At 38.5% G+C, this 14,114-nt stretch overlaps 1 protein-coding gene across 6 annotated transcripts in view; it reads right to left on the bottom strand.

Annotated features, from left to right (window-relative positions):
- LOC108975532 (proteoglycan Cow) overlaps positions 1-14,114 on the bottom strand; it is a 183,957-nt gene that overhangs the window by 153,498 nt on the left and 16,345 nt on the right. The window lies entirely within an intron of this gene.

Raw genomic sequence — 14,114 nt, 5'->3', positions numbered from 1 at the left:
TGCAAGTGTTTTATTTTGCTTATTCCTTTTTTATGTCGATCCAGAATTTTGATCGGCGCATGCCGGATATTGCGCTGCTGAATATTGACAATTTTGCTGAGCGCGCGTCTGGGCTATTTCCCAGTTCTTTGTAATTGTTGACTTAGCGCAATAGTGTTGGTGTTAGCTTTGGTTTCAACTTAGCTGGTGCTAACTTATATACATACAAATATGTATAGCACATAGTTATGCCGCCTTGTTTGTTTAGCAAAAACTTGCATGCAGACCATTTGTCTTTAGCTGACTGCTTTTGCTGTTTAATGTCATGTAAGCAGGAATGTAATAAAAATCAACAGTAACAACAAATATGAACTGTCTAAAACAAACAAATGAACTGATATACAAATAAATCAACATGCAACTGGCACAGACAAACAACGGCAATGACAACGGTGACGCCAATGAAGCGCTAGCGTGCCATTATGAGGCGTCTCGAAATGTTCTACGTACACGAATATGGGTTAAAGGGTGCTTCAAAAAGTGCGAAAGGCTGTGCTCAAACTCTAAGTGTAATAATGAGGAAGCAGAAAAATTTTAAGCTTCGACTGCAACGAAACATCAATATACTTCACAAGTGCGCTTTTTATAACACAAAGGGTATAAAAATATCTTTTGATCGCTCAGTTGGTATAGCAGATATAGCAGAGTTCTATTCCCCTGCTATGAAGCCTAGTATTAGATGAGCTCCTTGAGTTGCTCACGTACAATGGATGACGTTGTCATAATGGCGAGTGGTAAATTTGAGAACAGGGAGATTCCATGGTCATAAGGCCCCTTTTCACTTACCCCTGGTCCTTCTTCCAAGGAAGCGTGTAAAGTTTACAAAGAAGTTTAGAGTTACTCTCGGCAATAAAGCGGACTGGAATGATTATAAACTCGATTTACTACTGAGTGGTACACTAATGGCTCGAAAACATCAGAGAGCATTGGAACAGACAGTTCGGAACATCATACTAAACTATCCATACCAATGGAACGTTTTCCTAGCATCTTTCAAGCATAAGTCTTTGCTTTAAGTCAGTGTACATAAATCAGTCTCTATCGCAATTATCGCAACCTGGCACTAAAAGAGCTAGGATCGCTTTGAGGTCAAATCGCTGTATGAGTGTACCGGTACCAGGACATAAAGGTGTAGCTCGAACTTGCCTTTCAACAGTAGCGTCCAAGATGATGTGGCCAAAACCGGAGGAGAGAGTGAGGAGAGAACGGCACTGGTAGCAGAAATGTACTACGCCAAGCTACTAATGGGGGATACAAGCTGGCAAGGTTTTAAGATTTGAATGACCTCCCCCGAGACAAGTTGCGGTTATCTGTCACGTTTTATACACGGCACTGCATGCGTTTCAAGAATGACTATTGGAGGAGAAAGAAATAGCAGCTCGCTTTCCAAAGAGTTTAGGTTTCACTGCTGCACACGCTGTATGTCTGTATATAATTTATCTTCGCCAATTTAGAAGTTTTTTACTTTCTTCATCTTTAACTTGATGAGACTAAGAAAATGTGATTTGCTTCATTTTCTTACAGTTGGACTTGTCACTTAAATTGCATATATAGCTCTCTCCAGGTTATTGCTATAAGTCACTCTATAGTTTTCGTCGTCGATTAGTTCATTCTTTCCTTATAATGTCTCACGCCGTTTACCCATTAATGACAAATTCATTCCTTCGGTTCTCGAGTATTTAGTTACTAAAAAAACGTGGAACATCATTCATGAAAATGCTTTACCAAGTAGACAATGCTGAACCGTATAAAATTCTAGTTCGTTTCAACTCAACAGATCATATGATCTCAAAAGTGGACTCTTACTGGACAATTACCAATAAATCCTGCTATGATTTACCACAGTTTCTAACAGGTTCATAGAGGAACATCTAACTCTGATTTACTACAGACACATATTTTCCACGTTCTCTTAGGCGCATGTATGGAGGTATGGTTTTACTAGATTATGTCTCTGGTGCCAGTGCGATAACCACCTCTTCGGAAGCTTTGAGTAGCGGCTGAAAGATAAAGATCTTTAGTCAATTCACGCTGTGATATTCAGTTTAAAGGTCCGCTGAAGCACAAAGGGGTACTATCTCTTCACCAAACAACATCTAGTCATCCCAACTGTAAACCCCTCTACTTGTTGGCAGCATGCAAAAATGGAATGAACAAATGAGCAGACTTTTATGCTGCAGGCAACACAGTGCAACACACAGCCTGAACAAGAATTTGTACATACTCAGTTTTCATACTGCGCACGCATACAAACATATTTAAATGTGTATTTTTGTATGTTTGTAGGTGAGTGGGCGTGTTGTCGACGTTATGGTAGCATGCAAATATGTCGAAAGAAAGTAGATTTGCAAAATCGCTTCGCTTACAAACCAAACAAATGCTTGCAGCACCAGCAACACAACAATAACAACAACGATCTCTGTTGTTATTGTAACATTGGTAGCGACAACAGTGTGGCATGTTAGTCATTCGAAGAATGCTGATTAGTAAAACAACACAAGCAAATGGACAGAAAAAATACAGCGAAATCTGAAACAAACACACCGAGGAGGACAAGAGGCTGCAAACTTTTTCCGAACTTTTTCATCAAATTTTTGTTAGTCAAATTGCCGGCTTAAATGCTTCTTGTTTTGTGGATCTGCATATAAGAGAATGAGATAATTCACGTGATTTACACGGTCGTTGGTGCTTTCTATAAGCTGAAGCAATTTAAGGTTCTCTTCAACTTCATAATGGATGCCAATATCGAATGTGGATGTAAAGTGGGTAAAGGAACAGTAAATCCTTAAAGCGTCACCAAACTCTGAGTCAAGATTTCATTGTCCATGAACCGTTAACTTCCCATTTGTTATGAGTTCTCATACTTATCACACAACAAAAGACCTCACAGATTTTACGCTACGTTAGGCGATAAGCTTCCTATTACCAGCTGGAGACCAAGAAAATAAAAACACAATGCACTACAAGATGTCAAATTAAAGAAATAACATCAAGAAATTAATTTAACTTATACTAAACAGTCTCTCAAATGCGAAATAGAGATTTTAGACCACGCACGGAATGAAGAAAATTTCAAGCCAAATTTTGTTCAGAAATTAGGCCCAATTCTGGTTCAATGGGTATGTAAGCAAGCGAAATTGCCGCATTTGGAACAAAGAGCAAGCTGAAGAGATTCAAGAGCTGCAATTGTGCGATTGGCCACCAAGATCATGCAATATCACACCGTTAAACTTTTTCCTGCGGAGATATGTAAAGTCTAAAGTCTATGTGGACATTCCCGCTTCGATTCAGACCTTGGAGCAAAACAATAGAATCATAATGGAAAGAATGTTAGTCCTGTCTACCGATCTCGACATGTGGCTCAATTTAGAAATGACAAAAACTTGCTCCATTTCCCTCATAATGTTTTTATGGAACTAAATAACAGCTTCGCCCCCATCATAGGCTACTTAATAATGCCAACATTGCCGAGCTTCATTTTTCACTGGGCACTTATTATAGTTTTGTTGCTCCGCACATAACGGCATATACCGATCATTTTCAAAATGTAAACAAATGAACATACGACTTGCGAATGTTAGAATGAAAGTTGTCGTAAATAACAGTTACACTTTTCGCAATTGAAGCGCACAAAATCCCAGACGCGACATAACCCAATGTAATCAACAACGAAAGCATAATTCTAAAAACGAAAACGCATACCAACGAAGTATGCATGCCTGCAGCTGAAACCAAATACGAAAGGATGGAATGCTGTCACAGACGCAAGTCATATTTGCCTCGGAGTTATGAGTATTTCCATTTATGTATGTCTGCAAACCGGCACATCGAGATGCAAATACTGAAATACCCCTCAGGGAAATGCAGCTGGTATAACAGGCCAAGTACGAGGGTGCAAAAGAAAAATAGCAGTTCTAATTGTCGAATGCGATGAAGCGAGGTTATTTAATTCCATTAATGGTGAATATAGCAGCATTGTATCACCCCCTCTATCAGCAATCATAGTCTTACGCGTGGATAATTATATTTGAATTATGTGACGAATACTACCGATGCCACCTTATTACCATAGCAATCTAATGGGGTTTTCAACAAAGAATGCAACAAAGCAGTAAGTTTGGGATATCAATGAAATTCTTTATACCTGTGAAAGTAGATTCGATGGCATTATGTATAGTACTCGATTTCTTTTGCATGGCCACCATGGGCACTCTCGCAGAAGTCCAGACGCTGAATGCAATTTTCGAAGGTTTTCAAGCATAAATAGGCCGAAACTGCTTCAATTTCGAGTTCGATATTCATACGAAGTTCGTCATCGCTGGCTTGTTGGACTATAGACTTGACGTAGCACACAAAAAATAGTCTAATGGCGCCAAATCGCACAAACAAGGCGGCCAATTGACTGGCCCATTTCATGAGATATTACCTAGTTTTCATTAAATCGATTTTAACATTCGCTGTGTGGCTTGTGGCGCCGTCCTGTTGGAGCCACATATTGTCCAAGTCCATCTCATTCGGGCCAACAATATTCGGTTAACAGAATCGCTACCGCCCGATTCCCATTAATAGTACCGTGTCTGTCTTAATCAACACGGAAGAAGTACGGCCCAAGAACGCCGCCGGCCATAAACCGCACCAAACCGTAATTTTTTCGGGGTGCAATAATGACACAAGCAGTGCGTGTAGATTGCTGCCTAACCAGTAATGCATATTTTGCTTATTCATGAAGCAATTCAGCTAAAAGATGAGTTTGCGATGAAAATTCAGATAAATTTGAAGTTGTTGCTCAGCCCAATTCACGAACATATGACGATCCTGGTGGTCAAGTAACTTAATTTCTTGCATCAATTTAATCTTAGAAGGACGTCATAAATTGGACGTAGCACGCTTAAAATTTGTGCCACTGACTCCAAATTATTTCGACTCATTGTTGGATGGAAAATCTTTCCATAATGAAATGCCATACTTTACTGTAAAGAAATGTCAAAAGAGCAGGAAAAAAATATGGCGTCGTTCGCTGTCTCTGTCGGTCTACTGTTGCAGTGTTCTTATTAAAAAAAACCGGTAGTATTACAAAGCCTTTTCCTCATATTCTTTAGTTTGTCATAATAGTCGAGAAATGAAACAACTAACATACGCTAAGTGAAGATACTTGTACTCTCTATTTGAGAGTATTATGACAGGTTTTTTTTCTGAGTATTTTTAACAGATCCGTGATTTATACTTGTTTTGGTTTTCCATTTGATAATCAAAACAATATACTATAATCAGCCGGCATAATCGGCCAGCAAAGTATGTAACTCAAGCAACCAACATTGCGCATCTTCAGAGACGTCGTTCAGTATGCACCAAAGACATTAATGTTGCTGTGAAGCAGACTATCAAAGAAGTAGACCCAAAATAATACGTCCACCACGGCGCGCAACAAATGGAATGTCATCAACTTTATGGAATGTTTTGCAGAAGAATCTTGGGATTACAAAATTGAACTTGTGCAAATTGAAACCGAACGACCAGTAAAGGCGTAGCGTGCCCCAACTGATTTTCACAAGAAAACTGTATTCAACGATGAAGTTCACTTTTGGTTGAATGAGTACCTTAATAAACAATATTGTCGCACTTGGAGTAATGATTATCTTCAAGTCATTTTTGAGATAGCGTTGTATAGTGTGGTTTAAAGGCAGAGGGAATCATTGTACGCTATGAGATTAATGAAATCTTGAAGGATGTTGATATGTATGAGCTTTGGTTCCTTTGGTTCCAACAAGACGATGCTACATGCCATATAGCCAGCGAAACATACAATTTATTAAAGGGAATTCTGGATGAGCGCAAATCTCGCGTCATGGTTCTGTGATGTGGCCTCCAAGATCATGCGATTTAACACAGCTCGACTATTTTCGGTGGTTTTATGTAAAGTCGCTTGTTTACGCAGGTAAGTGAGGTCTTAGAAAAGACAATTTTTCAAAATCATTTTGACACATATTGACAAACGTTTATTATTAAGCTGAATTCTTGGTCATAACATTAAATTATAAGCGTTTTATTTCTTCTTTAAAACCAAAGGTCTGAAAATACGCCCTTTACTTCTACGTAAAACCGTACAATTTCCGATTTTGTCCAAATTTATAGCACCTCTACAATACTTTTCCAAAACCTAGTACTAATATGACGAAATTGTGCTAGTTCTGAACTGGAACCTCAGCTCCCTAACACAAAATTTCCTACAGGGTACTCGCATGTACATACCTATATACAAAAGATCCAACAGACTGCGAGTATTTATTGTACGTAATTGAAAATGCAGCAATGGAAAAATGTTCATTTGGACAAGTTGACAAACCAAAAACAAAATGACTGACTGATGAACTGACCGATTGAATGACTGCCTGACCGCTTGACGCGTGTGAGTGAAATGAACTGGTCAGCACGGAAATGGAAGGGATAGCAGCAATAAGCGGTCAAAATGTGGTGGGTTAAAAGTGTGTATGTGTGTACTTATGCGTGAGTTAGTATGTGTGTGGCTAAGTGAGTGCACAAGTGACTGATTGCTTTTGAAATAGTTTTGCTTGCGGCAAAGCAGTTAGTATACAGAGTATGTGTGCTTTTGTGGGTATATAGTAAGTATGGCGCCTGTTTGTACATATATGTGTGTGTGCATTTATGGCTTTGATATAATTCATGCATTCACCACTAATAGTTCATTTATTTTCGGCTGCCAAAAAAGGAATAAGCGAAAAAACATCCATCAGTTGAGGTTTCAGCGGCAATATTCAAATATATATTTGTGACTGCACGTCCATTCACATTCCGACCACTTTTCGTAATTAATGACGGGCATAAATATCAAGTTGGCCAAAATATTTGTGGCATTATTAGTGTCACCGCACGCGCTACGCTCCTCAATTGGTCCACTGAAATGCGTTGACATATTGGCGGCGTCAGTTGGCTGTGGTTCCATTATATCACATATACATATACCGAGATGGCGCTGCTGCTGGCCGTTATTGTTTGTTTTGTACGGTTGGGGTTTTGTGGCATTGCCGCAATTGTGTGGTGGCTTCTATTTAACTCAATTCTAATAATGCTGTATGTGTGTGGGGGTTTCTTCTTCCCTCTCTTTTGTTGTGGTGATTTTTCAGAGCCTTGTTTTTGTTGCTGACGTTTGCCGATTTGTGTCAAAAGAAGCCAATGAAATTGGTGGGTGTGAGACTTAAGCACTTTTACTAATGTCTGAGGCAGCGCTTTGCCGTTTCTAATGGCTTTCTTCTAGACTCTTCGTGACATTTTGCATTCAGAATAAAATAAAGTAAATAAATTGAAAAGAAAATGTATTCATTAATTACATTAGATATATGTGGGGTTAGTCGAGGTGTCGGAAAGAGAAAGGCAAAATCGATTTCCAAAATGTCGATTACGTACTAATCGGTAGTTAAAAACCGCTTGACGCGAATTGGAATGGACACTGTGGCCTCACTAACGATACCTTTTCCAGTGTCTCATAAAGTGAGAACATGAAATACTTCAATCGTAGACTTGGCAATGCAGGACAAGTGCACAAGTGATGTTCCATTGTTTCATTGATGATTATTCCACTGCGTTTTAATTTTCTTTCCCGAGCTCCCGTTCAGATCGTCGTATAGACAGTGCCTAGGTTTTCCAATGTTGATCGTGTTTTCAGGTGACAGCCGAACACCACTCTAGGTAATCTCGTCCCCTATCTCATTGTGCACAATGCCTTTGTGACTTAGCAGCCAATAGATGCGAAGTCGCTTTGCTCTGGCGATATTTTCTATTGCTGCCCTACTTTCCTAGACACTTCTGGTAGTACTTGTATGTCACCACAAAAAAGAAAACCGATATGCGAAACGAGGTTAAGTCCTCGGTCGCTACTGGTCTGTTCCCATAGTTGTGGACTACTTCTGCTTGAAAATACACTGCAGACAGCATATCTTCGCCATATAAATGTTTAATGTGTTCATACGCACAAATAATATACCTTCATACCAACATAAGTTTATACCAATTATTCTTCCCCAATTGCAAATCGGGATCATAAAGTCGGTGCTTGCCAAACCACTATTACCATTACCCATCGAGCTATGCCCGAAGGTTCTATGTGTAAATTCTCTTGTAGCCAATAGTCGAACCGCCGATTTTGCCGTGCAGCTTTCAATGCAAAGTTCATAGTTTAGCACAAGATCGAGAGCCGCTTTGGTAGTGTAGCGAGCCTCTGAACACTTTCCAATTGCTTTCGATACGTAGATTTTACCACACTACTGCATTCTAGAATAAAATTGGTCTTATAATCGTAGTGTAGCAACATGAGAGAAGGAGAAATACTCCAGGTTCTACCGAAAGAATAACTCTGGCGATATGCCGTTGATACAAGAGAAATTACGGGGTCTCTATATGGGCAGGGACCGAGCAATCTATTGTGATTATATCTAAACGTTTTTCTTATTTATTAAGCCGTTTAGCTAACTTGTTTTAAAATTCGAAGAATTACTTCGAAAAACCCTGAAATAAGCTTAAATACTTTGGGCCGAACTAAATTTAGTTTTAAAAATATTAAGAACTCAGACCTTGTCTTTCATTATGATTTTCCCAAAAACAACACAAAAAAGAGGTGAGTTCAAAAATTAATGAGAATTTTTAATTTTTGTAAAAGCAAATATTTATTCGTTGCTCTTCAATAATGTTGTCGTCTTCAAAATAGTTCGCATTCAACAATATGCACTTTTGTCAAGGCTTCTTTCAATCGTCGAATCATACTCGATTTTTGGGATAGTCTTTAGCTCTCGCAGCGATAAGTTCTTAATATGATCCATGCTTGTAAAACGACAGCCCTTTAAGGTTCTCTTTGTTTATGAAAACAGGATAAAGGGACTAAAAGCAATGTCTAACGAACGACTACAGCTGAATTTAACGCACTTCTTAGCTCTGCCGCCCCCACTTAATGAAATCACTCACAGTTGGCGATGGCTTCGATACAGATCTCCCCTTTGATTGTATACCTGTATTACATATTTGTCACCGCAAAACAGAAAATCAATACTGACTTAACTTAACTTCAGCTAACTCTTTCTGCTATAATGACTGATGAGGATAGTCATTGCCCATGACGAATATAACGCGGCTAATCCATTTTTCATAAAGAAAAGAAATTCGGATATTCCACAAGTTGCAACTGGAACTTGCCTTACATATCATTTCATACAAGAAACCCAAATCCATGCCTAACCATGACTTTTGAACGCTCAGAAAATATAGTTTTGTTCTCTTCAACATATAGTCTAGTTGAAGTATGTTCCATCCTTTTAACCATTGAATTGAAGTATATTGTATTATTTTATATCATTTTAATTACTTCAAATGTAATCTTCCGATCAGGAGCCAAGTATTCTTTCTTCTATCATTCTTTGTATGTAGTTCGAAACCAATTACAACAGCGATGTATTTGACAATTTTATTTAATTTCGAGTTCAGCTTAATAACAGAACTTTCCATTGGCCAAACTCAGACCGCAATTACGTAACGACGCCCAAATTTTCTACTCATTGTCTCAGAAACTTGAGTAGTGTAGGAACTATGTTTATGAATTCAGTGAACGTTTCGCAGCTAGTTGGCATTCTGTAGTCATAGTGACATACACACACCGATAAAGTCTGTGTTAGTGTCTTCACTAACTTTATTCCATAAGCTTCAGCGTCCACATTATCTCTTCTTACTACAACTAAAATCTTATGTCTCACATAACTCATCACTTCAGCAACAACAACAACAATCACAACAACATTGGGTATACACGCTATAGCGCTCCAAAATATGTTATGGCAAGTGAGCAACTTGAAGACGAGGCGTATTACGGCATGTGCGCTTCTTCTAACTTGGATAGTTATACTTGTATGTGTGCATGGGAGAGTGAATTAGGGGCGAGGTAAGCTGGTATCTCAGGTAAGCGCGTACGTGTTGGCAAAAGCGATTCATCAGTAGGATTTCCAAGAAACAAAAATTATGCCAAGAAAACAAAATGAGATTGATATATGTATGTATGCGTGTCTGCCTGTATAAGGCAAACCGGAAGGAGTTTAGCGCAAAAAGGTGAAAGGGCAAACAGCAAAAAGAAACAAAAACCGCACGAAATTGCGAGTTTGTCAGCAAAGTTTTTCACTTTGTGGTAATATTTCGGCGCTAACTGCAAAAGAATGCAACTCAGCGAGTCAAGTGCGCGCGGGTGCGCTGCAACGGCGGCTGGCGGCGTTATGGCTGCGCGAATTCAGGTTGCGACAACGCTCTTGTTGTTCTTGTTGGTCATAGCGACAGATGGCAAACACATACACATATAACTGCCTGCGGATGTTCAAAGATACACACACATCCATACAAACTCGCAGGTACACTGGTTTACGACGCAAATCATATAAACAGCGGTTAGAGTAGCGAAAATATAAAATTTCTGCTGAATGCTGCTGACGAAAACGTAATTTCTTGATTTTACCTTTGCGTTTGTAGTTTTTGCCGGTTTTTATTTTTTCTTTGCTGTTGTTATATAATATTATAAGTTAATACGCGGTGTCGTAAAAATATTGTGCACACACGAATGAAAAATATTTTAAGTGCCCGCTATGTGCACCCAAAGCGTTATATAGTATATATAGCGGCTATGTATGCAAGCATATATACTTTATATCTCAAAACTTAAAGAATATTACTTGGGTACATGTAATAAAGTCAGAATTTCTTGATATATAATATTGCCTTGTTAACCTGTAAGACTGCTTCTATAAGGCCCGTATTTTTAGGTCATTGAATCCCACATCACAAATTAGTTGCTTTCTTATAAATAAAGGTCGAAAATTTCGATAAAGCATTTTATGCCAGAAACGTTCTTCATGGGTTAAGTTATGACTATCGGGAGGCCCTTTGTAGTTAAAATATTTGAAAAGTGAATGTGGAAAGACGGGTCTAATGTACTTAAATCTCAAAACTATTAAAGCTATCTGAGCAAACTATATGCGACCTAATCTTACAGAGTGAAAATGTGAATAATCAATTGCAACCACACCCATTTTCCATGGAACGATATAGCTTAAAACTACTAGAGGTACATAGCTATAGAAACAACGATTAAATAATTGGAATGTGGGCCTGACGCTACCCACTTTTTGGTAAAATTTCACATCAATTATTCGAACAATTTGAACAATTTTTTCTCAAACTTAAAGAATATTTCTTGGGTACATGTAATAAAGTCAGAATTTCTTAATATATAATATTGCCTTGCCTTGCCTCAGTTGGATTTCAAGCGGTACTTAGATTCGGAAATAATCTATCTCCTGTTATCGTGTAAAACATTTTTCGATGCGGTTCAAACTAGTAAAAGGTGTCGAACCTCGCTTTTTTTACCTCTCGAAAGTTTATGTATTATATTTGTTTTGATTTAAGAACACAATTGTGAAGGCAAGTTTACTAGCAAAAGTTCTCTTAAGCTTTGACGAATGAAGTAGAATTACAGCTAAAAATCTGTGAATTACTTGGATTGCTTGTGATTCCATCCCTTACAATGTACTACTACGATCTAACTGAAAGATGGTTTTAATTTAAACTTCACGTATTTTCCGAATCGCACAATTTTTTCTGTAAGTTGGTGGTACTGTTATTGATGTCTATGCTAAATTTCACGTCAAAGTATTCATTAGTATTTGAGATACACGTCGTTTTGTGAGGCTCTAAAAGTAAATTCTTCGATTTTTACTATGTCCGAATTTGTTGAACAAAGAAGTGCGATAATGCACCATCTCATACTGCATTGGTTATGCGTGATAATTTCGCCACATTTTCAACTAATATCATGCCGCAAACACCGCATTCACCTGATTTACCTTCGTGTAACTTCTGGCTATTCAGCACATTCACATGGCCACTGCGAGGACACTGCTTTGGCACAATTTAGGTAAAGAACCTGAATCGAAGAAGACTCTGATGGCCATCACGACGGAGCATTTTTCCAAGTGTTATGATCACTGCAAAATTCGAAGGGAAATGCTTGGTATAATATTTCGTGTAAAACTCATCAATGGGTCAGTCTGTAGCCCATCTCTCCTGCTTGATATTAGTTTCAACATTCCCGCTCGCTCTACCAGGCAGTTTAGACCTTTACTTTTAAAAYTTCGAGTTAAACGAACCATTCCGCCGTATATGTCACGATTTCAATTCTCATTCCAGCACATTTGATCTAACAGATTCACTCTTTACCATTAAAAAAATTATTTTATCTACTCTTAACAAGTAACATTTAGAAATTATAAACTTTATATAATTCGTAGTTTTGGCTGTTGAAATTTTTGTTTCTGTAGCTGAGCAGCTTAAGATCGCAACGCTTAAAACTTCCTTGCCTTTTATGACTCGGCTAATTCCGCTCGTTCGCGGATTGCGCCCCTCGCGTCAGTTGGGCGGGAGGAGGGTAATCGTTGGGTATTATTATTATAAGTGTATTGCAGCGAGAAATGGACTAAATTCACCTTTCAATTTGATCACAGCGGTAAACCTTCCCTTCGCGGTTGGTTTCACATACGGATTTATGGGGAGGACGAAATCTTTGGAATAGAGGTCCTGTGAGTTTATTCAGGGATGAGTTAAAGTTAAGAAGGAGAGTTGGACGTGAAGTCTTCTATCGGGAGCTCTCTATCAACTCGGGCTTCAAACAACCAAACCATTATAGAATTTTGCAAGCGCGGGCGGCTGCTATCAAAGCAGCTCTACATGTACTGGCCCGAAGTACAGCCTCTTCAGAGAGCTGTACATTCACTCTCATAGCCGAGCGGCTATACTGCATCACCTCATTAGTAACACCCGCAAGTTTTCCCATATTAAACTTGTGTGAGTGCCCGGTCATAGCGAAAACACAGAAAATTTTAACGCTAACGAGCTTGCTAGAGAACCTTAACCGTAATTTGGCGCGATTGGAAGCGTGTCGATCGCTAGATGCATAAATCACCAATGAGCTTGAGACTACTGTCACCAACCCGAACTCCCGCGACTATGAGAGCATTTTGTCCCAAAATGAACCGTCAGAGAACCTCCGAACGACAAAGTCAACGTCGCAGCTATGTTAGATGTTGCGACTAATTATTCCAATAGAAACATAAATCATACTACTAAATATTTGATTGGACGATCTTTCAAAGCTATATGAAGAAAGGAGAGGGAGAATCATCTTGTCCACTGTCTTCTCTATATCCCCGCTTTTGCAAGGTCGAGATTAAGTATTTCGGTGGACACACCTTTGGAGAACCTAGCTGTTATTATTAAGGTCATTAATAAGTTTGTGGTAACGGAAGAAAATAAATGAAGAAAGTTATTTAATGGGTCTCGCAAGATTAGGCTATTGTAGGTTGTAGGGGTGATCCAAAATTAATGGATCTCATTTGGACAAATCGCTTGTGCGCGTAAAAGATATATTTAAGGAAAGCGAGATACGCGTAGAAGACAAAGCTCTTGAGGACGAAGATGAAGCTGAAGTAATCGAACACATTCTTAAAGAGTAGGAATTAGGGAGGCATGTTTTTATGAGCTTGTCGATTTTCAAAAATAAAATAATAAAATCTTACACTTCATTGTTCGTTAGTAAATTCTTGGCCAAAACCATGATGGCGAAAATACTGATGTCCCAGCTTCCGTATTCATCAAACATGGCTCCGAGTGACTCTTTCCTATTTCCAAAAAAAGTAAAACCTCAAGGGCCGAAAATCTAATTTGAGGAGTGTTGAAGCGATTGAAAGAAACGCTGGCATAGGTACATTATATAGAAGAGGAACAATTTGGAAGGTGACAACATTCATGAAGACGAATGAATAATTAAAAAAAAAAAAACGAAAAATCCTGTATTTTTTTGAAATTTATATGAGATATGAAATTGATACGAAAAATAATACTCTTTAAATTTGAAGCAGATATCCTGGAAACGGAACACGTGATTTTTCTAAGGACTTAAAAGCAAACACACACTTACACAGTATTGCACACATACATGCAAATAATATGAAAAACGTGAAACTTGTGTCAAACGAACC

This window comes from Bactrocera latifrons, unplaced genomic scaffold (assembly GCF_001853355.1).
Source record: "Bactrocera latifrons isolate USDA-ARS-PBARC rearing strain unplaced genomic scaffold, ASM185335v1 scaffold_66, whole genome shotgun sequence".
NCBI lineage: Eukaryota > Metazoa > Arthropoda > Insecta > Diptera > Tephritidae > Bactrocera > Bactrocera latifrons.
The sequence above is the reverse complement of the archived record's forward strand: the minus strand, read 5'-3'. Positions and strand labels throughout refer to the sequence as shown.